Source organism: Candoia aspera, chromosome 3 (assembly GCF_035149785.1).
Source record: "Candoia aspera isolate rCanAsp1 chromosome 3, rCanAsp1.hap2, whole genome shotgun sequence".
In the NCBI taxonomy this organism is placed as follows: domain Eukaryota; kingdom Metazoa; phylum Chordata; class Lepidosauria; order Squamata; family Boidae; genus Candoia; species Candoia aspera.
In genome coordinates, this window is record NC_086155.1 from 190,028,119 (window position 1) to 190,040,670 (window position 12,552).

A 12,552-nucleotide genomic window follows, 5' to 3' on the forward strand; every position below is an offset into this window, starting at 1 on the left:
GTGAATAAGAAGAGGACAGCAAAATGTGCTGTTGCTATTTATTTGTGCAAAGAGACGGGAAAATAATCCCATTTGTATTTAGTGCTACGAGCTCACTTTCTCAGGCTCCTGATTAATCAGTTAATCCCTCAGATTTGTAACTATCTCATTACTAGTAATAACTGTGTGTCCTGGTGCAACATGTAGCAACTTAAGAATATTAAAAATTAAACCTATTTACTTAGAAGCCATTTCAGTGGCTATAATTCAACATTTTAAGTTCCATTCTTTCATCAGAAAGTTGAGCACATTATTAAATCAACTCCATTAAAATAGAAATTTAAAAGCACTAAGTTTGTCTGGTATCTGAAGATATTCTTATTTATTCATTATATTGTTGTAAAACTTACACTGTACATTGCATTATTTCGATACCATGGTATTTATACAAGGCTTATTAAAAATTATTAACACTCTAATGTTTAATTAGTTTAATCCACTGAATATTCAATAAAAGAAAGACATATTATCAATCTTAGTTGGTATCTGAAGATATTCTGATTCACACTGCTTGTTTAGCCATAACATAGTTAGATTTTGACTTATCCTGTTACATGAACCCAGAGATCATAATTGGTAAACCATTGTTAATAGGTTAATTGTGTTGTATGAATGTGTCCAAATGAGGTCTATCCAGTAGTCAATGGTAAAGCTAATTGGGGTCTATCCAATAGACACTAGATAAGCAAACTATGGTTTAGTGCACTCTGTATTGATTTTAAATGATACAGATATGTAAGCTCTTTCATATGATCAGCTAGCCTATTCAGTCTGGGTACCTGATTATACAAAAGTACTATATGCCTACAGTTATAGACAATTCTGATTTTCTTCCATATTGACAGTAGTTAGTAACTGGGTAGAACACAACAAAATAAGAAAAAAAATAATTTCTCAGCGTTTTTTTTTAGAAATCTAACAAGATACCTGATGAATTCATGTGTTTATGTAAATAATATCTTCCTTCCTTCTGTTAAATGTCCTTTAAACTGTTATTTTATGCAAAATATTCTGCCCTTCAGTTTAACACCTCTAGCTGCAATCAATATTTAAAAGTAAAAACAATAGTATAGACATTAATGAAAATATAATTAATTAAAACTGAGCAGGCTCTCTCTCAGGTTGCAACTAATTTCTGAAGGGTTTCAGAAAAATAGGCCTCTAAAATTTATTTATCTCTTTGCTTCTGTGTGACAGCTGTTCCAACTACTTTAGCACTTGGCCTTCCAGAATTCTATCCATTTGACAGAACCCTACTGGAAAGAGCATATGGAACTACAAGGGATGAAAAAATAATATAAAAATCATTTTAGGAATTGTAGGTGCTATTTGTTGTTTGATTTAACTATTCAGTTTCTATTAAATTTGAAATCAGCTTTCCCAGTGTCATTATTTTCAGGTATGAATATCTAAACTCAGAATACAATTAAACACTTCATATTTTCAAAAGTGTTGAGAAGCTGCATTAACCCAGACAGCTTTCTTCAGAAGAAGGTCATTAGAAACTGATATTTTTAATACTTGAAATAATTTAGAAATGTACAGATGGAACATTAACTCCATCAGCATTCAAATCCATTATTGGCTGGATTTGCATTATATGCTAAGCCTTAAATGATAGATGGGAATAAATGATGGAGGGGAACATTTTGGTGGCTGGATGTTGCTATGAATATTTTGGGAGGGGGACATTGGCTGCAGAGAGCAGGACACTGATAGAAAATAAACAGGTCCTATGGTATACTTAAAGTCAAGTTTTCTGATTTTTTGCTGGGTTTTGGGAAGAGTTGAGGAATATTTTTGTTTCTTAAACTATGTTAAACATAACATTGTTAAGTTTAGTGCAATCTTTATTTTGAGGCATGCATTACAGTTTTTGAGTATTTCTTAGCTCAAAGATTGGGAAAGGATGCCACTGGTTTGGGGCAGTTGTAATCATGCTGGGCTCAGGGGCCAACACAAGGAGGATTGGGGCTGGGGTCACACAACAAACAAAAAGTTAACTAATCACATTTTGACATACAGTATGTAGTGTGCAAAAAGACTTGTTTTTTATTGCCCTAGAAGTCAGGGCATACCCTTAGTGCCACTCAGGACATTCTACAAGAAGTTTTAAGAAGATGGACTTAACTTTAGAAGAAAACCTCCTTAGGGAAAGAGCAGTTCATTAATAGGATCAATTCTCTGAGACTCTCCTTCTGTAGAGGTCTTCAAGCAGAGGTTATACAACTGCGTTTTCAGAACCTTGGATATACTTCAAAACCATTCAGAAAGGATCCATTGGCTAGCAGTTGCCACAGTAAAAGTGGCAATTGATCATGGAAGGGATCTGCAGTCTTTCTGTCTTCATTAGCTGTCTTTAGTCCAAACCCCCAATTTCACAGCAATACAAATACAGCATAACAGTTACAAGGGCTTAGACCAGAGGATCAGTTTTGATCAGCTTTCTACTGAGAAGGCAACAAGTCTCAGTAGACCTATTTCTTTCCAATGGATATTTCTATCTCTTTCAACTTTCCTATTTGTATTCTGAAGCCTTATCTAAAATCTTTCACCTGAGAGACCAGTACTGCAGGCACTCTTTGTGGGAAGGAGCAGCTAAAAACATTTTGCTATATAAAGCAAGATGACAAGACACTATCATAGCACCCTGTTGCTGATCACCTTCAGTTGATAGCTAAGCTGGTCAAGCAAAAGACTATACTCCTCCACCCACCCACCCCAAAATGTCTTCTGGAAGATGAATATTGAGTCAGAAATTATATGGGTAAAAATGAATGTCATTTATTGAAATTTGTGCAGCCCAGCTCCACAGATTCTGAGAAACTCACATCAAAATGATAAAACCCAACCAGCAACACCACCACTGGCAGTGGTTAAGGCAACGGGCTAGAAACCAGGAGACTGAGAGTTCTAGTCCCACCTTAGGCATGGAAGCCGGCTGGGTGACCTTGGGCCAGTCACTCTCTTTCAGCCCAACTCACCTCACGGGGTTGTTGTTGTGGGGAAAAGAGGAGGAAGGAGTATTAGGTATGTTTGCCGCCTTGAGTTATTTATGAAAATAATAAAGGCGGGATAGAAAATAAATAAATAATGGATATAAAAAGCAAACATATATTAATATAGCCATACTGCAGCTCTAAGTCTTTAAATGCTCTCCTAAAAAGCCAAAGTTCTTTGCTTTATGGAAAAATAGGATTGTGAGGGCCCTATAGATTTCAGGTGGCAACATATTTTACAAGGGAGGAGGCATATACTGAAAACACCTGCCTTGGGGACTGTCCTCTCTTAATCTACTGAGGAGGAGGAATCCAGAGCATCCCTTCATAAGCTGAACAGGATGGGTAGGTTCCCTCTGGAGAAGACAGTCTGGACTGAAGCCAAATAAACTTTGTTTAAGTCATAGCCCTGAATTGTACTCAGAAACAAACTTCAAGGTCAACCCCAAGTACAGCCCATGGAAATAGTCCAACTTCAAAGTAATGAGGCCTCTCATTCTGTTATTTGTTTTGTTGTGGCTGATGTTGCTTATGTCAGAAAAACTGAATGTCCAGCACATTTAAGTGCACATATAAATTCTTGATTTGGGGCTTCTGGTATGAAGGTGATGAGGGAGGCTGCGTTCTTTTGATTCTCCAAAACAGTATATTTTTTTATCTCAATAAAATATCAGACTGACCCTGCTAAATCCAAGAATCACTTTCTTCCTTTCTGCTTCTTTCCACCGTGTGTCACTCCTCCCCCTCTGCATATCTAGGGACTAATAATGGTTTAGTGGGAGTTCTTCAAATAACACCATCTCATTGTTCATGGAGATGCTGCCAAAATTCAATTAACAAGAATAATTTATTGAGATAACAGCCTTCTTCCAACATAAATAACTTTTAAATGCTCAAAAATCACTGGTGAACATGAAATGCACATATATTGCACTTGGAAATACAGAGCAGTTGTAGTTTTTTTTTATTTTTATTCATTTATATGTCACTAAATCTTGTACTATATGGCAGTGAATTATCCTGAGTGTGTGTCAAAGCACTGCATATTCCTCATAGCTGGTGGGATGTGGCCAACAGTACATTGGTTTGAAACACAGTCTATAAATTAGACATCCAGGTTTGCATAGAATAGAGTGAGCATTCTTGGAGTAAAACAGGGCTGTGATTAACCTCTTGGCATCCTGGTTAAAATGTGCCAAAATGACTGGTATTGTCCTTATAATCAGCAAACAGAAGTCACTATTTATGGGCCCATTTGTGACTTAGAGGGAAAGAGAAGCAAATGGTAAAGGGTCTGAGATAACAAATAAAATGAAAGGGAAAAAATGTATGTGAAACTAAGAGAAAGGGGAAGGATCTGAATGAAGGTCTTTTCTGTGGAAAATTGATGGATAGATACAGGGATATGAAGGTGAAGATGCCATGTATTGAACTGGTGTCATCTATGTTGGTATGGGTATGTACGAATGCAGGATTTTATATATTAGTGATATTTACATGTTACACTACAGTGAATGATAATAACGTAAGAACCAGATTTGGAAGGAAATTAGGAAACATTCTGAATGAATGTAATCTGTTAGTAACATGAATGGATAGGTGGGAATGGCTTTGAAGACCTGGTTCTCCACCCGGCATGGGGGTTGGAATATGTGACAGAGCCTGTGGGATGATTGGGTTGATGGTTCAGACAGTTTTTTACCTTGGCTGCTATTTACGTATTTACTGGGGTGTCATTGCTATTTTATGTTTTTTAACTGCTGTCCACTGCCCAGTCACAATGTTTACATGGGCGGTCATATTTATTTTTATTTTTATATATTTATTTATAGAGAGTACAGAAAAAGTTATATATATATATATATATATATATATATATAGAGAGAGAGAGAGAGAGAGAGAGAGAGAGAAGAGTACAGAAAAAGTGATTCATAGCATAAGTCTGCTATTGGGACATAATTGTGTTTTACATTAAAAGCCCTGGAAAAACTGCAATATACTGGAGTAGTTGTAACACCTTTGACTTCAATGTGATTTGCACTTTTTAAAACAGAATTCAAGTTTGACCCACAATTATTTATATGAACATGATTAATCTGAAATTAGATTGTGTTGCCTCATGCATTCCTACTGCTGCTGTTTCTTGCAATATTTGGGGGAATTGGATTTTGGTGAATATAGATATGAACAGGTTGATTTGTACCATCTGAACTAATATGTGAATCAGAATATGCATATCCAGTACATTTTTTAAAATGTTAAGATGCAGTCATCAGCACAAAATAGTATCGAAGTGCTATAAAATGCAGTCTGCAATCTCTACCATTGTAACAAATTCAGACTCTAGACCTGCAGTCTTTTACTGCCTACAGTATATTATCTCCTACTATCTTTACAATGATTGTATCTGCCTTTTGGTATCTCTACGTACCAGTAACTGTACTGGCCATTTGTAGAACACTTTCAAATGTGCCAAACACTTCATGGGGCAGTAATATTAATATGTAAATTGGGGGATTTTTTTCTTCTTCATTTTACTGATGAGTAAAATGTTAGCTGGCTGGTTGATGAATCACAGTCCTGTATAGTGCCATCTACATCCTGTGAAGCTAGTAGATTTGGAAGGTATGATATACAGGAGCCTTAGTCAAACTTCCATAAATTTAGCTTATGTACATATGAAGAAGACTGAGTATGAGGTTTCCATCCAGTTTTCCTATATGGGCACTTTATGAAAAAATTGAAACAGGATAGATTCATTACAAGAAACATGCTCTGCTTTCTGACATTGCCACATTTCTTGTGTCCTTAGAAGACCATTCTAACTCGAAGGCCATTCAGCATTTAAGAAAACAGGGTAAGACCTGTTTTTTTAACTACATGGTAGAGGACTTAAGTAGCATGGAAAAGTCTCAGGTTCAATCCTAGATATTTTCAGTTAAAAGGATCAAGTAACAGATGATGGGAAAGATCTGCCTGAGGCCTGAGAAACCATTAGTATTTAGTATCTATACTACTGTTTTATAGAAAGGTAAAGGTAAAGGTTTCCCTTGACATTAAGTCCAGTCGTGTCCGACTCTAGGGGGCGGTGCTCATCTCTGTTTCAAAGCCGAAGAGCCGGCGTTTGTCCATAGACACTTCCGTGGTCATGTGGCTGGATCTATAGAAAAGCCTTCCATATTCCTATGATGGTATTGGCTCTAGGGCCTTTAAGTACTATAGCCAGTTAATAGGACCCAGACTTCTAAGTTGGGAATATCCTAAAATGTAATGTTGTTCTTGGCTTAGCATAAAGCTAATGCTTCCTTTTCCTTCCTTGGAATAACATCTGGCTTATGCAAAAATAAGGGAAAATCAGTTCGCTTCTGTTTGTGATGCACTCCAAGCCAGCTTCTAAACCTAAATGCTCCACTTAGTATTTTGCTACTGTTTTCATTGGGTAAAAATGATGGATTTAGATGAATATAGCCCAGTGATTTTCCCCAGTTCTGCATCCAGTATAGTAACTCCCAGGAAACTGCAGAGACTGAATTTCAGATGAGTGCTAACGATGAGATGTGTCCTTGAATTATTAAAGCAAGCAGGAGACTGTTTTGCTTCTTCAGGATAAATGTTCATATTAGTAATGGATCTCAATAGGGTTTGATGCCCTAATGTATTACAGAACGAACTGTAACTAATTCAGTTCATTCTGTAACCACATATGTTTCCTGTGGCTAATGTTGGAGTCAGTCCAGTGGGGTGACTGAATCATTAAAGCTAAGAGAGCATGTTTCCTAAAAAGGAAACAGGCACCCCACACCTTAAAGCCCTGCACGTGAACAGGAGACATAGAGCAGCAGCAAATCATTTTGTCTGCAGCCTGGAGCCTAAACAATTACAAAGCAGAACAGTCTTCTGCTAAACATTCATTTATATAGCATTTATTGTCTGTCATTCTGAAGATATAAACAGCAATGTTCTGCTCACAAGTAAAAGGTATGTTTGATCTGGTTTTCTAAAAATATTGCTATTTTAACAAACTTTTAATGTTGCGAGTCTGTATATACTTGCTTAAGTGAGAATCCTAATGAAATCTACAGAATTTACTTACAAGGAAACTTGGTAAGAATTAGGCTGCACAATCAATATTAGAATTCAGTTTTGTAGGTGAAGTTGAGCAAGGAAATAATTCTGGAGGGAGAGGGAAATGTTTTAAAGATTTTGGGATAGAGGGAAGTTCATCCTTGATTGATTAGTAAATGGTACTCAGGATTTAGTTTTAACTATTTAAATACACTGCTACACCTTGGCTGGATGCCAGATGCCACTGCAAATCTTGCCTTTGGGAATGGGTTGCAAAAATTCATTGAAGACAAAATGTACAGCTACCACAATGGTGTACTGAAAAAATATAGCTGTTGCCATGACTAGCTCATGAAAGCAGCCATGATTTTTCTTTCTGAAGAGTGTCACAGTAAGCAGAGATAGCACACTGTAGATCTGTTCCTAAAACACATGTCTCCTGATGCTCAGCCAATCCAGGGTGGCATTTCATGTTAATACTTCCCTGTGCCGAACATCTTTTTTTAAAAAAAAATCTCATTTCAGAATTGCTTTTACATATGAATGCCAATTACGTTGTCTCATCTTCCAAAAATAGCAGAGGTGCTCAGTCTGGGGACTGTGGGCACATGTGTTCCCTCAAGGCCAAGGATGTGCTTCCCAGAGCCCTCCAATTATTTCATTTTAATCGACTTTACATTTTGCCAAAAGCTTGTCTACTTTTTAATCCTAGCTCATAGACTTTTTGGAATGTAGCTTCCTGTTTGCCATTCAGGAATTTGTCTGAGTACAATATTTGTTCCAGCTGAATGCATTATTTTTCCTCAGAAAATAAGAATTGAAACAAAATATGTAAAGTTTCCCCAAGGATATCCATCTTGTAATTGTCAGATGGTAAGATTTGAATGGCGTTCTGTGTAGTCATGCTGGCCACATGACCACGGAGGAAGTGTCTTCGGACAAACGCCGGCTCTTTGGCTTTGAAATGGAGATGAGCACCGCCCCCTAGAGTCGGACATGGCCGGACTTAATGTCAAGGGAAACCTTTACCTTTACCCTTAAGATTTGAACAGAAGCTTTATCGTGTTTTTTAGAGTTCCTTCTATGAGGGAATTATTGCAACACAGACTTACCTTCCCAAATATCTGGCGTGGAATCCCATCTGAGTTATTTCTAAGGCTATATGGGGCTTTAGCCCTCTCTGTTGGGATTATCAGTCTCATATTTCACAACATCTCCTTGTGGTTACTTATACATTGCTGGCCAGGCTTGGAAAATTTGCCAAATCATACACAAGTCTCTGATAAACCGCAGAACTTGAAAATACCCTGCACTGTCTCCAGATTCCTTGCAGACAGATGAGATTCATTCTTTTCCTTGTCAGTTCTCCCATTCTGTAGTATTTTTTCCAACTTGACAATTGTTACTGATTAGCTGGAAGGAATTCTAAGACCTAGGAGTAAGATGTACTTGCTTCTGGGTAAAATCGGAAGACTTCAAGCCATAAATCATACTTTGGAAACGATTCGAAGATCAATCCTAGCATCTTGAAGCAGGATTGGAAAGATTCCTGTCTGAAGCCTGAGAAGTTGCTGCTAATCGGTTGGCCAATGGCCATCTTCAGGGATATAATTACAACCACATCTGGAAAATACATTCCACTCATTCCCTTGCTCAATCCCAGTCCAGCCTGCAAAATTTCTTTAATAATATAGACATTTAACAGATATTTGACTGCGAAAGGAATTATTCTTTGGATTACTTTTTGGACCAGTTGCTTATTAAGTAGCCTGGATATTTTGGTTATTGTTTTGCTTTCTTTGATCTCTTGTTTTCTTTAATCCCTGTTCCAAAAGGCTTTAACTGTGAATCTACTGGAAGATATTGACATTAATTATTATTATAATGTCATCCCAATCATATTACTCTGGGCACTGTATAATAAAACAAGAAACATCAGCAGCACAAAATACAGTGTTTTATTTATTTATTTAATTTTTATCCCGCCTTTATTGTTCTTATAAATAAGGCAGTGGACATACCTAATACTCCTTCCTCCTCCTATTTTCCCCACAACAACAGCCTTGTGAGGTGAGTTGGGCTGAGAGAGAGGGACTGGCCCAAAGTCACCCAGCCGGCTTTCATGCCTAAGGCGGGACTAGAACTCACAGACTTCTGGTTTCTAGCCCAGCAACTTAACTACTAGACCAAACAACAAAATATTACGACAGAGAGTAGTCCATGGTCATCCAAGGTTAAAGGAGGGTTGGGACCAAGTATATTCCAAGTGTGGACCCTTGCTCAGTGTTCAAACTGGATGCACAGCATCATATTTGGCACAGCAGTTCTGGAAGTCTCTAGATGCTACACGAGATAAGGCTTCATGGATACTCAACAGCCGTATGATTTGGGTTCAAAATCACATTGGCAAGCAGTACAACACCTAGGAAAACCATGGTAAGCTACTTTATGCTCATAGGGTAAACCAGATTATACATCAAGTAAGTGAATACAACTGTAATAAAACACTGCCTTCCTATAAAAACAGAATAATTTTAATTTTATAATATGCTTTTTGACAAGGGGATTGGAACATTTGTGCTATTTACAGGAGATCAAAGTCTTATATTATAAAGTTATATCGTGACTTTCTGTTTGTGGCTGTAAAGTAAGCAAGAGAGTTACTGTGTAGGAGTAATGTGAGAATGTAATCCAACATGTTTTGAGTTCCTCAGAACATATTAAGCAAAACTGAAAAAAATGGGAAAAATTATGGTCATGATATTGAAGCCCTAACATTTGCATTTTGTGCAAAGACACAATGCATTGTTAGGTAGGCTCACTGCACAATTCTACGTTACGAGAAGAAGCCTAACTGAATCCAAAGATTCTTACACCTACCTAAATCAGTGCAGGGTTGCAGGCTTCATTAGCTTCAGCTCTGTGTGAATTGATGTTAAATTACAGAGGCTGTTAGGAGAAGGTAACAATGGCTGTTCCATCTTACTAGGAAAATATTAAATGTAGCTGTACTTTCAGAAGATAAAAAATCTAGGGCAGATCAGACCATAGCAGACTTTTATGAAGCAAAAAGTAAAAATGAACAGAATATAATGATCAGGCAATGTTCCAGGCAATGATCCAAAAGTTAACGAAAGCAAGTTCTGCATTGGTAAAGAGTTATCAAAAAATAATTTGTTTCAGTAGTTTATTGACATAAGATATGCATTTCCAAAGGCTCAACACTAACCGCTTATAGTCTGCAGATCATGTTGTGGAAATTCAGAATGAGACAAATCATACCATTATGAGAAATGAGCATGTGACGATTGTTGACATGTTCTTTTATCTTTCACATTTCTTAGATCAGATTTCTAACAATCTACATGATGTAATATGGCACAGCTGTACAGTATTTTGTCTATTATTGTAGAACCCTGGGAAATCAAAAACTCTGTAGTCAGGATAATATTTTCCTAATATAATTATTTTGACTTCCCCCAAGTCTTCATCCCATTAAGGAGCAACAATATACCAGGCATTGCATGGACAACTAAATCAATTATTTAAGTAAAATAAATTAGAACTCTGGTTCTCTGTATAATCTTAAAAGAATGAGCCAGTGTGACATCACTGGAAGTTATTGTTAGTAACATAGGTTTTTCTGCCTTTTCTTCATAAAAATCAAAGGAACACACCAGGTTTTCTTTTCAGAACAACTCCAAGCTGGTGCTGTTTTAACTGTTGTGAGCTGCCTAGATTCATATTTGTGAGCTGGGAGGCTATACAAATTGCATTAGTTAATAATAAATAGACAACTGTTTAAAAGAATAGCCATGTTTACCCACTGTTTAAGGCATGATTTCTTTTAACTAAGGTTTGTTGAATTAACTATAGTCACCTGATTATTCACCAAGAGGCCTCCATTTTTATTCTTTCCAAACTAACAGTATAGTATGTTGGAAAGCATTATGTAAAAGAGGTCAGGACTTTATCACCAGGATCACTTTAAAAACTAAACTGAGACTAAATTTGATGTGGGGAGGAAGCTGGCAAAAGAAAGATTGAGTTCAAGCTGTGGGCTGCAGAGAAAAAATATTCCAGAAAACAACAACAGTGCATTTCTTTGGGAAAGAGAGTTGGACAATGGTCTTCTTTTTCCTTCCCTGTCATATGACCTAGAGCAGAGCTGTTTTTTAAGGGGTTGCAAGGAATTCCAGAAGGTGTGTTTCTGATAACGTTTTAAATCTATATAAAATCACATTTTGATATGTATGGCCTGAAAAATTAACTGAATGTTATTCATGTGTTTCTATGGGAGAGAGATAGAGAATAGGTTACACACAGGAGATGTGCCATGTCTAGTCTTAATGTACATGTACCTTTAAGTGTTGCATAGGAGCTATGGTTATTAAGTTAACAATTAACCATACGACTGTTCATCATCTTATTTGAGGTGCTGTGTGTGTTAGACGTAAATCGCCCAGCAACTTTAACACGTAGACTCAAGCTACCTGTGGTGGCATCATATTAAACTGTTATTTTCCAGCACGTTAATTAACTGTTTCCTTAACGCTGTGTATATACTTCTATGGTATTTTAAGTTATATCTCAAAAATATATGAGCCTTCTCTGGTTCACAGGCAGGCAGCCTAGCTCTGCAGAACTTTTTATAATATCCAAGGAAATTATTCTTAGACATCGGAAAACAACTGCCATGACATTTCTCTATGCATTACTTGAATTATATTAGGTTTTGGCTTGCTGAATTAAAGGGAATGGGTGGGATATGGAACAAACTACAGTATAGGTTTGTGGAATCTATTTTTTCTTTTCCTTTTCACTGCAATCATGTAAATCACCAGTGGAAGTCAGGTGCAAAAGAATGACAATTTAGAATTAACGGATTTTAAGCCAGGATGTTTAAAATACCAGAACCAAGGGGAGCTCATAGTTCTCCCAACCCAGTTTTCTTTATTTCAGTAGAAGAACTTAATGTGAGTGAAGAGAATAATTTTCTTGCAAACAACTGAGAGACAAAAATCCTTGTGATTTTACTTGAGCTTGTGCAGGAGACTGCAGTATCTTGATATCCATTCTTCATCCTAAACGTTTTGTTAAAGACCACAATATTACACAATTCAATATGTATTGCTTGAACAAATAGTAAAAGGCTCATTTCCCTGATAAGAAGTCTAGCACATGACGAAAAAAAATGCCCTTTTTGTAGCAGTTAAAGTTAAAAGTTCCTTATCAGCATGGATATCTGGCAGTTATTGCTACATCCTGACAGCATGACCTAGGACTAGCCAGCATGCTGGTGCTCTAGGGCTGCTGGTTCTCAGGACAGGAGTACTCACTGCCAATAAAGGCCAGGACCTTGTACCACTTGTGCATGGAGTTAAAGGACTAAAGGGATCTAATTTCAGCCACACATGGGATGAAGATGATTGGCAATAGATTTTCCTTC

The 12,552-nt window shown here is 37.0% G+C and overlaps 1 protein-coding gene across 3 annotated transcripts in view; it reads left to right on the plus strand.

The window, feature by feature from the left end:
• The window catches only part of OXR1 (oxidation resistance 1), a 210,095-nt gene that overhangs the window by 122,740 nt on the left and 74,803 nt on the right, over positions 1-12,552 (plus strand). The gene's annotated exons all lie outside the window — the stretch shown is intronic.